The sequence below is a fragment of the Vanellus vanellus genome (genome assembly GCF_965231255.1).
Source record: "Vanellus vanellus genome assembly, contig: HAP1_SCAFFOLD_35, whole genome shotgun sequence".
NCBI classification, from domain to species: Eukaryota; Metazoa; Chordata; class Aves; order Charadriiformes; family Charadriidae; genus Vanellus; species Vanellus vanellus.
In genome coordinates this window covers 992049-1012305 of record NW_028128889.1, presented here as the reverse complement: position 1 = coordinate 1012305, position 20257 = coordinate 992049, and the positions used below count along the sequence as shown (strand labels likewise).

At 50.2% G+C, this 20257-nt stretch overlaps 1 pseudogene across 1 annotated transcript; it reads left to right on the top strand.

Annotated features, from left to right (window-relative positions):
* The first annotated feature begins 8065 nt into the window (after positions 1-8065).
* On the top strand, positions 8066-19121 carry LOC309683899 (olfactory receptor 14C36-like; annotated as a pseudogene). The gene is made up of 2 exons: positions 8066-8902; positions 19033-19121. The product of its transcript is annotated as an olfactory receptor 14C36-like (transcript).
* The last annotated feature ends 1136 nt before the right edge of the window (positions 19122-20257 follow it).

Sequence of the window (20257 nt, the reverse complement as noted above, 5' to 3'; positions counted from 1 at the left end):
CTGGTGCCATACAGACCCCAAGGATCACCGTGAGGGCTGTGCAGGGTTCTGGGAGATTTAGGGGCATCGCAGGGTAATGACTCACTGGGAAGGAGCTCTGGGCTTCATATAGTTCTCAGGAGAGCCAAGGCCAGTCCTTGATCTGTTGAGGGCTCCAATTCCCAGCTCCTTCCTCAGGGCTCTGCAGAGAGAGACAGTAGGAGACAAGGGCACTCTCATGCCCCAGTTGACAGTGGGGGTCTCATTTGGGGCTCTGTCTTCCAGGACTGGAACTGGTGGTGACACCCTTGCCCTGTTCCCCTCCAGCAGCATGAGGAGATGATCATCCCTGGATGACCCCACCTGATCCCCTGGGAGCCCTGAGCCATTTCCCTCTAATGATCAATAAACCCCGTTTAGCAAAGCTACACTCTGCATGTGTGTGTGTGTCCATGTCTGTGTCTGTGTCCCCTCTCGCCTGCCAGTGCCCAGACGCCTGGGTCCTCTCTGGCTGTACCACGGCAGTGAGCAGAGTGACTGAGGGAGTGTGGACACCTGGGGTGTCTCTGTAAAGGAGATCCCCATTCCCACCCACCATGTGCCCCCCGAGAAGGGCAGATTAGGGCAAACTGGAGTGGCCCCCCATGAGGCTGGGAGAGGCCAAGGGCAGACGGTGCCAGCCCTCGAGGCAGCCAGTGCTTTGGAGGCACAACGGGAAAGTGGTTCTTACCGGGGCTGTAGTGAGCACCAAATGGCACCATTTGGTATTGGGGCAGGAGAGGAGCACAGGGACAGTCAGCCTGGGCCCCTGGGTCTTCTCCCTGCTGTGGGAGGGGGGTGGTTCCCTGCCCCATGGACTCAGCATTCCTGCCTTCACAGGTCATTTCTGAGTCCCGTGATGGGCCAATGTGACTTCCTCAAGCCGCAGCCCGCATTCTTCTCCTGGGAATGCCCCATCACAGGCCAGGAAGGCAGGTCATGGGAATCAGATGCTGGAGAAGTGCTGGGTCCTGCACTTAGGTCACAACAACCCCATGCAACGCTACAGTTCTTGCAAAGTGTGGTTGGAAAGCTGCCTGGCCAAAAAAGACTTGGGGGTATTGGTGTACAGCCAGCTGTGTACGAGCCTGCAGCGTGCTCAGGTAGCCAAGAAGGCCAACAGCATCCGGGCTTGTATCATAAATAGTGTGGCCAGCAGCACTGGGGAAGTGATTGTTCCCCTGTTCTCGGCACTGCTGAGGCCTCACCTTGAGTAGTCTGTTCAGTTTCTGGCCCCGCACTACAGGAGGGACAATGACGCACTGGAGCATGTCTAGAGAAGGGCAACGAAGCTTGTGAGTGGTCTAGGAAACAAGTCTTATGAGAGGCGGCTGAGGGACCTGGGGTTGTTTAGGCTGGTATTGTGGTTTTGGCTGGACTTCCACCAAAATAAATGTCATGCTCTCCTTTAACTTCTCTCCCAAGGGAGAGAAGAATGAGAGAGAGAGAAACTGATGCTTTGAAAAGAAACTAAATTATTTTAACAAAATATTAATAATCAATTAATAATAAGAATATTTAATCCTAATAATAACAAAACAGTGGAATATATTCATTATATAGAACCTATATGGAGCACAGAGTATGATGATCACATCACTGGCAAGAACTGGGAAAGTTCCAGACTGGACTCAGCAACGGATGGGAACTGGACTGCGGATCAAGAGTCAGGAACGCACAAACCAGGATCAAAGGCAAATGAAAACACAGAGTCCTCCTTGGACACAGGCTATTGAAGAAAGAGCACTGACCCTTTGATCCCTCAGCTTTTACACTGAGCACGAGGCAGATGGGATGGAATGCCCCCTTGGTCAGTTTGGGGTCACCTGTCCTGTCCGCTCCTCCCTGCAGGTGAGACCCCTTTATGCTCTTCTGCTTCCGACCCTCCAATGGGGCAAATACCAAAGTGAGCCGCCCTTGGGTGTTATAGCAATAGGTATAAGCAGGAGCCTCTCTGCATACCATGCCCGGGCATCAGCCATAAACACAGGTCTTATCCCTCTGAGGGTGAACAGTGTCTGGAAAATGTGCTGTTAATTTCAGTAGTTAGAAGAGGCTCAGCTAAAAAGTGAAGTTCCTGAACAGAAAACCCGTTCTGCTTCACCTCAAACCAGGACCACACTTCTAGCATTCTGCTGGACAGGGTGCTGGGCCATCTAATTAACACTGTGCTTTTGCCAAGAAAGGTTGGACCAGATGACCCTTGAGGTCCCTTCCAACCTGCTATTCTAGGATTCTAAGATTTTTTTCAGTGCCGTTCAGTGACAGGACCAGCAGCAATGGGCATGAGCTGAAACACAGCAGGTTCCTCCTGAACATCAGGAAAAGTTTTTGAACTGAGGAGTGGCACAGGTTTCCCAGAGAGGTTGTGGAGTCTCCATCCTTGATGATATTCAAGAGGCATCTGGACATGATCCTGGACAACTGGCTCTAGGTGGCCCTGCCGTCGAAAAGGAGTTGACCAGATGACTTTTAGCGTTCTCTTCCACCCTCAACCATTCAGCGATTCTGTGAAAAGGTAAATGATCCTTGATCTGGCCTTTACCTCTAGTCTTGGGGATCTGAGAGGCTCACCTAAGAAGCAAAGAGTGAGGTTAAAAGGGCATCAAATCCCTCAGCCTTGTCAATGTCCTGTGTCAGCAGGACTCCCACCCCATTCAGCTGTGGTCTCATGTTTTCCCAAGCCTTCCCTTTGCCATTGATAGAGCTGTAGAGTCCTTTCTTGTTGCCCTTCATATCCCTTCCCAGATGAAACTGGAGCATGTTCCCCATGGGAGCATGGCCCATGATCACCTGAATCACAGAATTTTCAGAGTTGGAAGGGACCTCTAGAGATCATCTAGTCCAACTCGCCTGCTAAAGCAGGATTGCCTAGAGCACATTACTCAGGACTGCATCCAGGCGGGTCTTGAAAATCTCCAGAGAAAGGGACTCCACAACCTCCCTGGGCAGCCTGTTCCAGTGCTCTGTCACCCTCACCGTAAAGAAGTGTTTCCGTGTATTTGAACGGAACTTCCTGTGTTCTAACTTGTGCCCGTTACCCCTCGTCCTGTCACTGGGAACCACTGAAAAGAGCCTGGCTCCATCCTCCTTCAACCCACCCTTTAGATACTTGTTCGCCATAATAAGGTCTCCCCTCAGCCTTCTCTTCTACAGGCTAAAGAGTCCCAGCTCTCTCCGCCTTAATCTTCCTTAATCATTTTCTGTAATCTTATTGATTCGCTTGAGAAGACACCCACTACCTCACCCATGTGTCTCTGCCCACTAACTGATTTGTCCTCAGCTGACTCATCGCCTCTCCCCAGGCAGAGATCCAGACATTCCCACTGCTCTCTCCCATGACCTGATAGGAATACGTCCAGAGGGGGCCACAAAGATGATGAGAGGGCTGGAGCACCTCTCCTTTGAAGACAGGCTGAGAGAGTTAGGAGAAAGTTGGAGAGGGACTTTTTACAAGGGCATGTAGTGATAGGATGAGGGGGAATGGCTTCAAACTGGAAAAGGCGAGATTGGGAATAGATATTAAGAAGAAAATTTTCACTTTGAGGGTGGGGAGGCACTGGAACAAATTGCTCAGGGAAGTTTTGGAGGCCCCATCCCTGGAGGTTCTCAAGGTCGGACAGGGTTTTGAGCTTCCTGTTCTAGTGGGAGGTGTCCCTGCCCATGGCAGGGATATTGGAACTACATGATCTTTAAGGTCCCTCCCAACCTAAACCTTACAATGATTCGATGATCCTATGAAGAGGATCCTCCTCCCCTTCATGGCCTTCAGTCTCCTCTGACTAGCCTTAACTGGCATCAATTTAAATCAAGATTTAAGTTCACCGAGGATCTCTGATGAAGTCCTCAGAAGATGTTTTCAGGATTCTGTTGCTCAAAGTGAATTGGAAGGAACTTGGGGTGAATTCAATGTTGACTCCGTTGTGAGCAGGAGGTTGGTCTAGAGACATCCCAAAATCCCTCCCAACTTGAACAGTTCCGTGATAAACCTGTCATCTCTGGTGGGGGCCACTGTGGTTCTTGCAGCCATTAATTCCTCATCTGCATGTGGGTTAGCACCAAGCATGGTAGCCCCAGAGCCAGACCCTCACAGTAGTGTCCTGTTGTCACCAGGGCCTGAACCATCATCAGCTCAGTGTTTCACTGTGGGTGACTGCTTGTTCAGACAGAACAGGCTGTCCCTACAGCCTGCAACAGCTGTGCATTGCAACAGGGTGACAAATGAGAGCGACACAGAACGTGATGGCATGAGGGTGATGATATTCCAACATCCCTGCAGTCCCTTGCTAATCCAGTAAATCCAGGGGGATTGGAAGAGCCCTAAACCTCTCAGGCATGCATTGGTAAGTTTGACCTTGTCATTAGGAGAGGCTGAAAGAGCTGAAGTTGTTCAATTGTGAGATTAGGGAGCTTTAACATAAAATTACTACCTCCTACCACTACCAGGAGGTCACCAAGGAGGCAGATCCAGGTTCTTCCCTGTTGTGTGTGAGGAAACACTGTTTACCCATGAAGAGAGTGAAGCACTGGAGCAGGCTGGCCAGTGACGTTGTGCTGTGTCGTTCCTTGGAAGGTTTTAAAGCCGACATGAATAAATCCCTGAGCAACCTGATGTAATCTAATAGCTGCACTTGCTGTGAGATGGACATTGGCGTAGAGAGCTTCAGCGGTCCCTTCAACATGAGTGACTGCACATGTCATTCCACCACAGGTCTTCTCTTCACCATGGTAGGGAAAGTACTCAGACTCTCCAAGACCCTGGAAGTAAGGAAGACATAGGTTTGGTCAGATCATCTGGGACATTCTTGTCTCAAACAAGTACCTGCTGCTCACATCCAGAGCTTCTTGGAAGGTACGCCCAAAACAGCCTTGATCTAGTCCTTAGCTTCACCTGCCATTTCCTTTCTCCCTCTTTTCTTCCCTTTGATCATTCTTGTACTCTCCAACATAAACAGCAGACCTCCCTTTGCTCTTTCCTCACTGGCCCTGGCTTTGCTTGCTTTGCAGCTGTTTATGAAATGGTCACCATGGATAATCCTAAATCGGAAAGAAGTTGCACTAAAGTAGCACCACCTGTTACTGTTCATAGTGCCCTTCAACTCCCTGTGCTGTTACCTTGTGAGGGACACCACCATCAGGGTGACCAACTGCACGCTAATATTAACAGTTGAGAGAAGGGAGCTTCAGTCCAGGGAGTACTTGAGAAACTCTGGGATTTGGGGAACAGAAACCTTGTGAAATTTTACATAGAGAAGAGGCCAGTACTGCATCGGTGGGAGGAATAATCCCGTAGATGAGGGCAGCCTGGGACCTGCCTGGCTGAGTAGGCACCCTGAGGAGAAGGGCCTGGGCACCACGAGGGATGCCAGAGGAGCCAGTAGGGCATGCTCACCATGAACAGGGCCAGCTGCATGTGGAGCTGCCTTGGGAGGAGTGTGGGTCACCCACATCAGGGGAGCTGTCATCCCACTTCACTCAAACCTCGTGTGGCCACCTCTGGACTAGCGTGGCCCTCTTTGGGGCTTTCAGTTCTCGACAAGAGGGAAGGAATGGAGAGTGTCCAGAGGAGGTCTGCCAATGTGGGATTCATGGTCTCAAGCACATGCCCCATTTGGGGAGGCTGAGGGACCTGAGCTCCTTCAGCCTGGTGAAGTGGAGGCTCAGAGCATCACAGGCACAAGCTGTGACAGCTTGAAGGGTGGTTTCAGAGATGGTGGAGCTTTTCTTCTTAGTGGTTAAAAAGCAGGAGAGAGGAAGAATGCCACAAAGTGTGGCTTGGGAGGTTGAGACTTGAAAGGAAGAGAAGGAAATGTACTGCAAGGGCAGTGCTGTGGAACAATCAGGCACCCAGAGGGAGGCTGGACCAGCCCATGGCTTTGTCTTTCAAGGACCAGCCAGGGAGGATGGAGAGATATCAGTAAGGGCAGTGCGATATTGAGGTGAAAATGAAAGACAATTGAGTGCCTTCAAAGAAAGAAGGGAGCACTGAAAGCCCCCACCAGACATGATCTCTTCTTCACCATTGCTATGGCTACTATCTTTGCCACCAAGGCCTACCAGAAAATGCTTTAACCTTTTTCAGGAAGACCTCATTACCTCCTTGCCCCACCCAGAAGGGTCATGCCACACTCCTTCCCTCGGCATTGCACATCCCCACATCACACTTCCCCAAGAAGAGCCCTGAGCAAGGGGTGAGGGACAAGATCTCTTTTCCCAGGGGCTGCAGGTCAGAGTGTGGCCCTTTGGCTCAATGTAACACATTCAGGTTTCCTCAGCATCAGAGCCACCTTTAATTTTCCTTTCCCTATCTGTCATTATTGACTCCAGTGTTGTGCTCCAACGAGCCCCTGGGGAGGCTTTGTTGGTAATGGTCCTCAGTGGGACCCATTAACACTCCAAGAAAGTGTTGGTTTTGCAGATTTCATCTGAGTGTGGCTTCTTGAGAGGTTTCTTCAACTTCCTCTCAGTGTCTGAGGTTCATGGACTGTGTCTCAAACCCACCAGAGGGGTCATTAAAATGCCTTGGGCTGGTGCTGTGCTGGTGAGCTGGGCCGGGCTCTTGGGACAGAGGGAGCTCTTGGTGAGTTGGTGCTGCTGTAGAGAGACAGCTCTGCCCAGGAGCAGCTCCTCTGCAAAGCGCCGCAGGGCTGAGGGAACAGCTTCAGGCACGACGATGAGATGAGCAGTGCAGAGAGAGCTTAAAGGCAGTTGGGAGTGGAGGACAGCTGAGAGCTCACAGTGGGAGAAAGCTTCACAGCCCTCTGCACGGTAAGTCTCGGGCTGCAGGGCACTGCCACTGCAGTGTAGAGGAGGATAAGGGTGTTCTCCAGAGCAGGGCTTCCCTGCAGCACCGTCAGAGGAGCAGGACTGCCTTGTCCTGGGGATGGCTGCAGGGGTGTGCAGGCGGGTGTGCAGCCAGGGGTGCCCGGGGCTGTCCTTCAGAGCTAGGTCCCTGTGCCCCGGGGGACTGTGTGCCTTCCCAGTGAGCTTCTGCCCTCAAGGATGTGGCATCCAGGGCAGCAGCTGCCTCATCTGCGGCCAGAGCTCGGGCAGAAGAGACTCTCCTGAGTGCCCTTCTGTCCCTCCCTGGCCTTGCCTGCCTTGGAAGAACCATTGGGCCATTTCTCCTTGCTTCTCCACCCATCCCTGCTCTTGCTGTTGCTCTTCTTTTTAGGTTCTCTGGGATGGGGCTTCAGCAGCAGCTCAGTGATTGGCCCTGCAGGTCCTGCCATGCTGATGTGTCCATGGTGCCCAAGCCCCCTTCCAACCTGTGGGTCTCTAGGCAATGCATTCCACGTTCTGGGGATAAAGATGACATATTGTTAAGGACACCCCATCTTCTGGGCATCCAAAAGCTCACAGCTCTTCACTGGGGAGGGGAGGTTGAAGATCTGCACTTTGAAACCTGGATTCCTCTGATCTCTCTGTGATTATCCTCCAGAGCAAAGAGGTGCAAGAAAAAGCAGCTGAGCTTTTCTTCAGCTTTCTTCAGCTGAGCTGAGCTGAGGTGAGATGGAGAGATGGTCTGTTTCCTCTCTCCAGCTCTCCTCCTTCTGCACTCAGGCTCTGTCCTATTGCCTCCCAGGATTCTCCAAATAGCACTTGTAGTGTAATAAAAATACCAGGGACTTTTTTCTTCAAAAATTACTCTTTAGGTTAGACAGAGGTAACAGGAGCAAAATAAACAAAACCCCCAACCCACATCTGTGTTCTGCCGCCCGGGGAACTAGGAGTGACAATGGTCAAAAGCTTTTTTACATCAGTGATAGTTTCAACCTGCGATCACTCCTGTTTCCTGTCTGCCCATTGCTGCACAGCATGACTGACTCCTCTAGAGCCCACAGCAGAGTCCCCTACTCCCCACTGCACCCTCAGTCTGCACAAACCAGGATCACACCAGGAACTGCACAGACGTCTTTCTGGAAGGACAGAGTTCACTTGGGAGACATTACTGTAACATATGGAACAGGCTCCGCTCAGAGGTGTCTGTTCTAACTCCTCACTGTTTTTTCCTCCTTCAACAGGCCCCTCTGTTCAGGGGGAACAAATGTCCAACAGCAGCTCCATCACCCAGTTCCTCCTCCTGGCATTCGCAGACACACGGGAGCTGCAGCTCTTGCACTTCTGGCTCTTCCTGGGCATCTACCTGGCTGCCCTCCTGGGCAATGGCCTCATCATCGCAGCCATCGCCTGCGACCACCGCCTCCACACCCCCATGTACTTCTTCCTCCTCAACCTCTCCCTCCTCGACCTGGGCTCCATCTCTGTCACTGTCCCTAAAGCCATGGCCAATTCCCTCTGGGACACCAGAGACATCTCCTATGGGGGATGTGCTGCACAGGTCTTTCTGCTTGTCTTCTTGATTGGAGCAGAGTTTTCTCTTCTGACCGTCATGGCCTATGACCGATACGTGGCCATCTGCAAACCCCTGCACTATGGCACCCTCTTGGGCAGCAGAGCTTGTGTCCACATGGCAGCAGCTGCCTGGGGCAGTGGGTTTGTTCATGGTGTGCTGCACACGGCCAACACATTTTCCATACCACTCTGCCAGGGCAATGCCTTGGACCAGTTCTTCTGTGAAATACCCCAGATCCTCAAGCTCTCCTGTTCAGAGACACACTATCTCAGGAAAGCTGGGCTTATTGTACTTAGTGCCTGTTTATTCTCTGTGTGTTTTGTTTTCATTGTGGTTTCCTATGTGCAGATCTTCAGGGTTGTTCTGAAAATACCCTCGGAGCAGGGGAGGCACAAAGCTTTTTCCACGTGCCTCCCTCACCTGGCTGTGGTCTCCCTCTTTGTCAGCACTTCATTCTTTGCTTACCTGAAGCCCCCCTCCATCTCCTCCCCATTGCTGGATCTGGTGATGGCTGTTATGTACTCTGTGGTGCCTCCAGCAGTGAACCCTCTCATCTACAGCATGAGGAACCAGGAGCTCAAGAATGCCCCGTGGAGACTGATCCAAGGGGTCTTGCACCATCAACAGGAATTCTCTTCCCCTTCTTTGTGTGGTACGCGGAAAGTATTTTAGGAAGACCTCTGTATTTCTTTTCTCTGATAATCATACTTAGAGGTAATTGCTTGTGATCACAGCACTTCCCTTGACGCTCTGTCCTGTCATGTGTGATCCTTGAAGAAGTATGTGTCACCTTTTGCCTCCCTAATAGCATCTCTGCAAAAAAAGCGATGTCCCGAGTGTGGTGCCTGAAGGATGGGGTCTCCTTGATTCAGTTGCTGTTAAAACCAAACCCAAGGAAATGGACAGCGTCTTTCCACCTTGTTTTCTCCCTGCGTTTGGGGGAATAAAGTTATGGTATCACTGGGATCTTTCAGACACCTAGCAGTTGAAGGCTCTCTTATTCACTTTGAGGTGCAGGAGAGATCACGCAGGACTTCCTTGTCACCCTCCTCAGGCTGTCACAGGTATGGTGGGGCTGATGGCAGATGTCAGTCCATGTGGAAAGGAATCTGGAGTAATCAGGGGAGGATGGGGACACTCCATGTCCTCTGGGGTGGGAAGGGAATGGAGACTGAGAAGGTGAAACAGCCTCCGAGATTCAGTCCCCCGAGGAGAAAGCACCAAACCAGGTGCCCACAAACCAGGACTGTGCCGTGCCGTGGGAGGCAGTGAGGATGCAGCGGGCCCAGGGAAGGGAGACTGGAGAGGTGGGGGAGCTGCCTGAGGAGCCCCAGGACTCTGGTGCTGTGCTGGGGAGCAGGGCAGGCGGGGAGGCCGAGCGGGGCAGAGGCAGTGTGGGCGGGGGATGCCCCGCAGATGAATGCAGGAGAGCCCGAGAGTGAGCGGGCTCTGCTGGCACTTGGGGCCAGCTCCAGCCCTGGGCTGGTGGGGAGGCTGAGAGCCCGCTCTGCCCGCCAGCAGCTGCTGTGGCCTTCTGAGGGGCTGGGGCTGTGGGGGGAGTGCCCAGAACCCCGCAGTACCCTGTGGCCAGTGCTGCTGTGGGGCCAGCCCAGACTGGGCTGCTCTGCTGGGCTGGGGAGAGGGCAGGGGAGGTGGGGCAGAGCCAGGGAGGCTCTGGCCTGGTCTGGAAAGGGCCCAGGAGAGAGCAGTTCTTCCAATGTCTGGGCCACATAATAATACAGGGGACCAGAACGATACATAATGGTCTACCATGAAAGATAGTAAAGCTGGAGCCCAACGGACCAGAAGACAATAGTGTGCCTGGTCCCCATGGCTCCAACCATTTGAAGATAATAACTATAATCCATCACTACTCACAACATATGGGTCGTGGCCACAAAGCAAGGCAATACCAGGACCCCAACATTGCTTGCTAAGTTCTGGGCTTGCGTACTTGCTGGCTGAAAATACTGGAATATTCCATTGTCCAGCGTGGAAAAGAACCTGATGAAAGTCAATTATCTTGGACACTATAAGTAGCGATTCTAGTTAAGACCCTTTGAGCTCTCTGGATCGCAGCTGGCTGTGGCCAGGATCTCCCCTGAGCGGGGACGCTGCTCAGGCTGACACCCCAAGGACTAGAAGGCCAGGGCGAGAGAATCCCTCTTGAGCCTCAACTACTGCCCCTTGAGGAACACCGATGCATCGTGATTATTTACCCTAAACTTGGGAAAGGGAAATTGTGACTATAGGCTAGCCTCTCTCCCACCCACCCACCCAACCCTTTACCTATATGTTTGTGATATACACATTAGCTTTATGGATGTGGATGTTCTGCCCTTTGTCCGTGCACACATAAGAGTTAAAAGTAGTACCTGTCAGCTCGTTAGAGCCACCCGCTATTACAAAATTCCTGATTCCAGCAGAGACCTGTGTGTATGCGTGTGTGCGCGCATGCATGCTTACACGCTTTCCTTATGTGCATGCGTGCTTACATGCTTTCCTTATGTGCATATGTATTAACCTCAGATGTGTCTTTTTGCCCATATGTATATGTATTGATTTGGAATACTCTATAGTACATTAGTGTGAATCTTACATCTTTGAATCTGTATTTAAGTCACTGTTCATTTATTCTGTTAAATCACTTTGCAAACCTGTAAACCAGTGAATGATTAAGTGCTGCTAAAATTCAACCTCTTGGTCTACCTTAAACACTTATAAATTTTTAATCACTGTAAATCATAACTATGTCAAATATTTCCCTCTGCGACACCGCTTGGCATGATAAAATACATCAAGGCATCGTTACTCAGCATCAGATCCACCTGCACAGCGCCTTTCCCTACCTGTAATCACAGCCTCCAGTTTTCTGCTCTAACACACCCATGGGGAGGCTTGCTCTGGAATGGCCCTCCGTGCAGCCAATTAATGCTCCAACACACTTTGGCGTTTGATGCTGACTTTAACTCCTGGACAGGTTGTTCACTCTCCTCTCAGTATCTGAGGTTCATGGGCTCAGCACCAAATACACCATGGAGCTCGTTAAAGTGCAGAAAGCCCAAATGAGCAACATCTCTTCCGTAAATTTATGCAGGGCTTCCAGGCTTGTACAGCTAATTGGAGAGGTCTCGGGAGTCTACTTACAGTGGAAAATTTCAATGTGAACTTAAAAAAAAAGTGTTTTTAATTTTGAAGCATATTTTATTTTATGTTTTCAGTGTACAGAAGTGCTGGCAGCTTTCTCCAACTGATATTGAAGCAGAGGGTGTCCTGAGCAGATCTGCAGAGGCAGCAACAGCTGTCCCCTCGAGGTCCCCCACTGTATGTACAACTTTCCTCCCCACTTCCCCAACCCCACCACTTCTCTCGGGGGCCGCCTGGGACTTGCATTCTTTTCCTACATCACATTTCTGCACTGAACTCTGTAGATGAATGTTAACAGCTCCTTTGCACCAATTCCCGCGTGAATTACCCTGAGGCTTGGCTGTAAATAGACACAGGATCCTTATTAATTTTGAACAACCACAAGTAAAATACAATTGTTAATTAATAAATAATAAATTATAATTAATTTAAAATTAATTATATTAATAATTTAATAATATTAAGAAAATTAAGAAAAAGAAGCAACACACTCCTCAACTGTATGCCAAGTCCAAACCTCCAATAAGGTCCAGTTTCCTCAAGCAATGACCATACATGACACACTTTAGGCAAGAGAAGAGGAAAAGATTAATATATACACAGTTTGCAAGTTGGTTTAAAAGTTAATTCAGCAGATTACCAGAAGACAGGAGAGCTTTTAGCTCCTTGAAGGGGAAAGCAGCAACTCCCTGAAGGTCAGAGCAGTGAGAGATGACTGAAGGAACAATGAGTAAGGAGAGGACAAAAATCCTGAGGACTAAGGAAAGAGCATATGGCCAGAAATTACTGAACGTATAATAAAATTAACATTTGACACGTCTTGGGGAAAATTCATTAGTTTTAGTAGAAGTATTCAATCACTTCAGCGAGTGACAAAGTGCTCCTAACTTTTTAAATGTTGACAAAATTTCTCAGGTTCTCGAGCAGAGCTCAACATCCATTCTTGGCCAAATTTCCAGCCCAGAGCCTTGTCACCAGCTCATGTCTCTCGCGATCTCCCTGCCCATCTTCCTGTGATCACATCTACCAGGCTGCCTCTGCCTCCTGATCCCATGCCCACCTCTAGCAAATGAAGTTGGGGTGTTGTGAGCATCATTTGACAGTCAAATGAAAAATCACTTGTCAATGTGGAAAGCAGTACTGAGTCACGACTGAGACGGAAATTAATCTGTGTTACATCACGTGTTATTAACATCATCAGACTTTGCAAAACTCTTCCTCAAAGACAGACTCTCCTAAAAATCCCTCTGCAACTACGCTGAACAGTTGCTGCACACTAACAAGCTCCCAGGGGAAAGTCACAAGGAGTGGAGGGCCATGGCAGGAATAAAGAGGCTTGGAGGTTTAGCAGGGTCTGCTGAGGGCTGTGGGTGATGAAGCTGTTTCAGGGAATTGAAGCGGGCTTCCCTGGGGGCTGATTGGAGCAGAAACTCAGAGGCAACGATTTCAGGATGACAGAGAAAGGAGGCGGAGACGTCCTGTGTCATGTAGCCCCTTGAATGTGCCCTGTCAAGCCGAGAAGCCCAGTGCTGAACCCCAGCCCATTGAAATGGTGATGGTTTTGGTCTCCAGGAGCTGAGGCTTCCTCTGGTCACCACGAGGGCAGAAGCACGCAGAGTGCCTACACCCCCTTGCCTCTAAGACCTGGCACTGCCCAGCTCACCCCAAACCTTTGCCTCTACCCTGACCCGAACACCAAACCCGGAGCTCTCATCTTTAGCCCTTCCCTGAACACTAATGCCAAAGATGAAACCCTCATCAAGTGCCTCAAGCCTAAACCATAACCCATCTCCCTCATCCTGTCCCTCAACCTCCCTTCATCTTAGACTCCTCTCCTAAGCCTCACTCATGTTTCCCAGGAGGTAGAAGGAGGAGAGGGATTGTGAGGTTTTGGAGGGACAGGCCAGGGAGATGAGATGAGAGGTTAGGGGCAGGCAAAGAGGAAGATGAAGGCAAAAGTGTCATCGCTGGAGAGTAGGTTGGGATGTCATTTCTGCTGGAGGAAGCTGGCTGCTGAGAAGCAGCATTGTGAGGTGCTCCATAAGCCTGAGGGTTTCAACAAAGAGAGAAGGGAATGTGGGGAAGGTCAAAGGAGAGGTGTGTGAGAGGGACAGCACTTGGTTGCTGTCTGTGAGGTCCCTACTCATGCCATGCTAGCATTAACCCTGGCCCTCACCTCCAGCCCTAACCCCACCCCCTAACCCACAAAGCTGACCAGTACTCACATCAATTACAAGAAGACCTAAGACGAATCCCAAACCCTCACCCTGAGCCTCACCCTGATCCCCAACCCTAAAAGGGAAGCTCTTACCCCTCGCCCTACCCTGAGCATTAAGTAGAAATTCTCAGCAGAATTTCGGGTTCGCGTGAACGCAAACTGCTAACAGAAACCCCAACCCCCTAAGCCCCAGCACCCTCCCTCCAAACCCCTAACCTTCCACCTTTCCTCTCACCCTCACTCGGAGCTGTTTTTCCCCGGGAGGAAGAGTGAATGCAGAGACTGTGATGTCCTGGAGTAGTCACATGGTGCTGGAAGGTGAATGTGAGATGAGATGTCAGATCAGCTTGTAGGTGACAGGGTGCGTGATGGTGAGGAAGTTCCACTTATGTCAGTTGTGCATCACAATCTCACAGCTGCGTAACAGGCAGGTATCTGTGAAGGTGACTATGAAGCCAGTTCTATCTGAGAAACTCGCAGGCCAGAAAAAGGAAAATGGCTTGGATGTAGATTGTGAGGTCCCATCTGTCTGTGCAGGTGATAGGCAAGAGAAGTCTCATGGCTGGGTGAAGTACTGTGATGAGCTTGGACCCAGGCACAGTCACCAGGAAGGCCCACCAGGAAGGCACGGTGTGGAGACAAAACGACTTTCTTTGGGCTTTTTGCACTCAAACACTTCAGGAATTGTCCATAGAGTTCCATCCAGTGATAGCGGTGGGAAAGGATTCCCCTGTCATAAGGAATCTTTGGCCAGACGACCTCCAACACTTCTACTTGCTCTTCATGGAGTCAGAGCTTAGGCTTTCTCCTCCTCTTATTATCTCGGACTTTGCTAGGAAACTATCTCAGCTCTGCTGCACAGAGTGCCCTTCTTGGACAGTGAAGAGCCCAGCCTGAACAGGTGGCCGTCTAGAGCACTAATGCCCACCTGGGAGAAGGAGTTAACATCAAGAGAAACAAGTGATTCACCACGGCCCACAGAAAGGTCACCTACCTAGTGGATGAATGGAAAGTGGGGGATGTAGTTGTTGTGGATTTTCATAAGGCTTTTGATAGCTTCCCTCACAGCATCCTTCTGGACAACTTGTCCAGGTACATGGTGTGCTGCATGAAGAACTGGCTGAACAGCAGGGCTGAACCCATGCATAGTTTCAGAGGTAGAAATCAAGGACTGCATGAACCTCACTCAAGGGCAGGAGATGCTCTCCCCTGGGAGCTCTCCCCTATATAGCCACAAAAGGCTGCCTTGGTCAGACACACTCATCCGTTTGGGGGGCCCTGGGGCCACAGTAATCTGTCCAAACATAGATATGTGCAGTGCCATGAAAGGACTACATGAAAGGGCTACAAAGATGATTAGGGGATTAGAACATCTCTCCTGTGAGGAAAGGCTGAGGGACTTGGGCCTTTTTAGTCTGGAGAAAAGAAGATTGAGGGGGGATCTTATTAATGCTTACAAATACTTAAAGGGAGAGTGCCAGGGGGATGGGACCAGTCTTTTTCAGCAGTACCCAGTGATAGGACAAGAGGGAATGGGCACAAACTTGAATATAGGAAGTTCCATCTTAACGTGAGGAGGAACTTCTTTACTCTGAGGGTGGCAGAGCACTGGAAGAGGCTGCCCAGAGAGGTTGTGGAGTCTCCTACCCTGGAGACATTCAAAACCCGCCTGGACGCCATCCTGTGCAACTGGTGTAGGTGACCCTGCTCTGGGGTGGGGGGGGTTGGACTAGACGATCTCCAGGGGTCCCTTTCTAACCCTGACCATTCTGTGATTCTGTGATTCTGTGACACAGGCCTTATTACCTTCCCATGAACCTCCAACGCGAGCTTTCTCTCTGCACCCTCTTTGAAGGTGAACCTGGATTCAGACAGCTTAAGCAATTGGAGTTTGACCTCTCAAGACCATCTCCACCTTGGAGCTAATACAGGGCACACCCAAGGTAGAGGCCCAGGGAGGAGGTGTTGCAGAGCAGCCTTTTCCATTTCTGCAAACTAAAGCTAAACACAGATTGAATTTGCTTCTTTACTGCTCCTTTCTTGCCTTCCCCTCCCCTCCCCCCGGCTCCCCCTTCTTACAAGCTTAGCAGTTTTCCTTTGAGCAGCTAAATCTCATTTCTCAATTTCTCTGTTTTCAAAAGTCACGTTCTGGAAGTTGCTCAGACCCTTCTAATCATTTTTCTGACAGTCTTTCTCAAGTTGGTAATGATGCTGTGGGTGTCTGGGGAGGAGCACTGGTCGCACCAGCATTGCTCTCTTCTCTCCTGGGGTTCTTCACTGACTTATAACCAGGTGGGAACAGGAGTGGCAGAGAAGAGTCCGGGGAACCCCATCCAGGTGGTTTCCAGGGAAAAGACAGAAAGGAAGAGAGGTCCGCACCGTCTCCCGCAGCATCATGGAGTGAGGAGCGTGTCCCTGCATTGTGGCTTCTGACAATGGTAACTCCCTTTTGGCATGCTTTGAAGTGCTGAGAGCCCGTGGCAGCACAGCCACTGCCACGGCAGCTGCAGGCATCTGTGGGGCTCGGCTGGGCTCAGAGGAGCAGGTTTGGTTCAGCTTGGAGAAACGCTGCTGCTGAGACAGTCCCTGGGTAAAGAGTCTTCCAGCAGTTTCCCACACCAAAGCCAGTCCAAACCATGCACTGTGCGTGATCCTGTGAAGCGCTGAGAAAGAAGATGCTGTAGGGTTGGGTGGGGGAGGGGAGTGAAAGGAGCAGACAATGCTGATTATGAAAAAGCTGCCTATAAGCGGCTGCTTTCTGTTAAAAACTTGTGTACACTAAATGCAATATCTGACAGTATTTCAGGAAATAAAAAGTATTTAATGCTCCTGTGCATTGGCTTGCATAAGTTGTGAGATTAGGAAAGAGATCGTGGTCACTTTTCCCTCACATAAACCCTGATTTTCTCTTGGAGATTTCAAAGGGCAGCTCTAAGAGAACTCCATAGATAAAACTCACCAAAATAGGCAGGAACAGTAGGAAGAGAATATTAAAAACAACAAAAAAATAATTATGCTCTTAAGACTGGGTGTCTGTGAATTCAAGCGACCTCTTGGACAAAACAGGGTGTGTTTTTCATTTGGCTAATGGGAACGCTTTTATGACATGTTTTCTAACCAGCTCTTCTCATTATCGATACATCAGAGTTTAAGACAACTTCTGGAAGGCAGTTAGCGAGAGCTGCAGAGACGCAGCCAGCACCCTCAGCGCTGGAAGAGAACATGCCTTCTCCACATCAAATCAAAACTTTTAAAAAACCTTTGTTTGAGTCTGTTATTCACAAGAAGCAACCTGCTACTACAGAGCTGCTTGTTAATGGCTCACGTTCTTCTGGTGTGATCCACCAGAAGTCCGTGTGCTGTGGGAAATGCAGAGGGGAAGGCTCAGTTTCCCAGTCAATGAGCGCATCGCTCGGCTCTGCAAGGGCTTCCAGGGGCCTGGGAAACATCTCTGCCTTGGCATCAGAGCGACCGAGCCCTCGGTAAACTGCCATAAATCCATGCGACAGAGCAGCAAGGTCAGGAACAGGGAACTGCACAGAGCTCCTTCAGAAGTCATAAAAGTCTGACCTTTTCAGGAAAACCAGATACCTTGGGAGATCACCCTCTAATCTCCACTCTTCTGCCTTTGATCACCTTCGTTTTGGGATGCACTGAAAGCTCTTTGAGACAGTGTTGCACAGTGGCTCCTTTTAGCACCCTGAGGGATTGGGATAGATGCACAAATAGCACTTTTTCTGATGTGTTGAAATGCCCCATCAATGTTTCTGATTCATGGACAGATAGAATTTGTTTTCTTTCTGATAGAGTTCACCTGTCAGCCATGTAGAAATGAAAAATTTGGATCCAAAGCATGTCTCCCTGCTCACCGTGTGTGGACAGAGCTTCAGGAGATGAGTTCTTATGTCTCAGAAGAGCTGAGGTAAATCTCTCTCACTACAATCTAAGAGTGAAATCTGCTGTTGCCCTTCCCTTCCCTTCCCTTCCCTTCCCTTCCCTTCCCTTCCCTTCCCTTCCCTTCCCTTCCCTTCCCTTCCCTTCCCTTCCCTTCCCTTCCCTTCCCTTCCCTTCCCTTCCCTTCCCTTCCCTTCCCTTCCCTTCCCTTCCCTTCCCTTCCCTTCCCTCATCTATCACCAGACAATGCTTTTTAGAACATCTCCTCTCAAGAAGGAAAGACACTTTTTTTCCGGTCCATACTGCCAAACTCCATCATTTGGACTGAACATCTCTGTTCTGTTTTCTCCTTAGAAGCCCTTTCTCAACAAGCACCTGGTGGTAGACTCCCATACAGCCATGCAGATCTTGTTGGGGCTTTGCTAACACTGCAGTCACACCTGCGCTGGCGTCTGCAGTCTTTCGCTGTGCTTGAGGGGTGTGGGATGGTGGATGGGCCACTGCCACTGTCCAGTGAGCTTGTTGTTTGCATTGCTCTGTAGACAGAAAATGCCCCAAAGAAAAGGCTTGGAGAATCACACAGACGGACCCGGATTTCTTCTTCTGGGATTTTCTGGCCAGGCTAACCTGCAAGACTTGTGCTTCACAGTCTTCCTGATCATCTGCCTCATGGTCCTCGTAGGGAATGGCCTCATCGTGCTCATCACTTTGGTAGACCCAAACCTCCACAGCCCCATGTATTTCTTCCTGAGGAAGTTATCCTTCCTGGAAATCTGCTATATCTCCATCACGCTGCCAAAAATGCTGCTGGCTTTCCTGACGGGAGATGGCAGGATCTCCTTCCTTGGCTGTGCTGCCCAACTGTATTTCCTGGTTTTGCTTGGAAGCACCGAAAGCCTTCTCCTGGCTGCCATGGCCTACGACCGCTATGTAGCCATCTGTGACCCCCTGCATTATGGCCTCATCATGAATGGGAGGCTCTGTGTCACACTGGTAGTGGGGTCATGGCTGGCTGTCATACCAGTACAGGCAGGGCAGACGTACCAGGTGTTCACTTTGCCCTTCTGTGCCTCCCATGCCCTTCATCACTTCTTCTGTGACGTGCCCCCTCTCTTGGAACTCACCTGTGCAGACACTTTCTGGAACCGAGTGATGCTGCACACCATCATCCTGCTCTTTGCAGTCCTTCCCTTTTCCTTGATAGTTGTTTCTTACACGCAAATTGTCAGGGCAATCCTGAGAATGCCCTCAGTTCTGGGCAGACGCAAAGCCTTTTCCACCTGCTCCTCACACCTCGGGGTGGTGACTCTCTTCTATGGCTCCGCAATGGTTGTGTACTTCAAAGGACGGTCAAGAGACCCTGCAGACACTGACAAATACCTTGCCCTGTTTTACACAGCTGTGACCCCCGTGCTTAACCCTGTCATCTATAGCCTGAGGAATAAGGAAGTGAGTATTGCCCTGAAGAGACTCCTATGGAGAAAGTGATACTGCAGAGTTTGTGAAATAAGCCGAAACAGTACCAAAAGCCCCCACAAGGTGTTTGGTTGTGTGAACACAGGTGTCCCATATTAGCTTAGAGAAAAGTGGTGTCCTGCCTGGCTATGATCCTCCTCAGGAAGGGGATAGGTCTCCCGGGACATACCTGCCATCTCGGATAGCTCCACCTTGATATCTTCCTACTCCAGAACATCCGCAGTTCCCCTGGAGACTTGACTGCAAATTGCTTGTTCAGGCTGTGTCTGCCCAAGCTGCCAGTACCTTGAAAGGAAAATAGTCAAAGCAGTCATGAGGGATGGGAGGGTGACACATCCCATGAGAAGAAGATGAGTACCCTCAGGCTGAGAAATCGTTTGCTAGACCCCATTGAGTATCCAGAGTGTCCTTGGATGGAATCAACTTAGGATAATTAAAGATCTGAAAGTCATCTTGCCCTTCCTCCATGGCGTGTCTAGGAAAGGACCAAAGGCAAAGGAAAGGAAGGGATCAAGGTGGGCTGGGGAGGAACAAACATGGGAAACAGAGGGAAAAGGGTTTAAAAAGAGCTGGTCATGTGTAAACCGTTGGCTGATTGTATACTTAGCTGCCTGCGACTGATCTCTCCAGCCTGTCCTGTTTCCTTACTAAAGTTCATTTCCAGCAAGTTTCTGGGGTGAGGGGGCTCTCTGCTCTTTGTGCAGACAAAGTGTGTACCACGCTGATGTTCTAGCTCTTGCTGAACAGCATCAGCGCCTTCTCAGGGAATAGACTGGGGAGGGCGCAATGGGTTGGGAGGGGACACAACCAGGCAGATGCGCCCAACTAACCAACGAGATCATCCCTACCATATGACATCATACTCAGTAATAAAAGGGAAAAGAGGGAGCTTTCCGGAAATAGCCACCTTTGTCTCGGGTACTGGCTGCGCATCCCACTACCCATGGGAGGTAGGGAGTGATTGCTGTTGCATCACTTGTTCTGTTTTCCTTTCTTTCTCTTTTCTTCCACTTATCCTTCACTTATTAAACATCTTTTAAAATTCTAAACCCAAGTTTTCTTGCTTGTATACTTCGTTTCTTCCTGCCCCATCCCACTGGGGGCACAAGGGGTGGGGGGAAGGAGTGAGCAGCTCTGTGGTGCTTCGC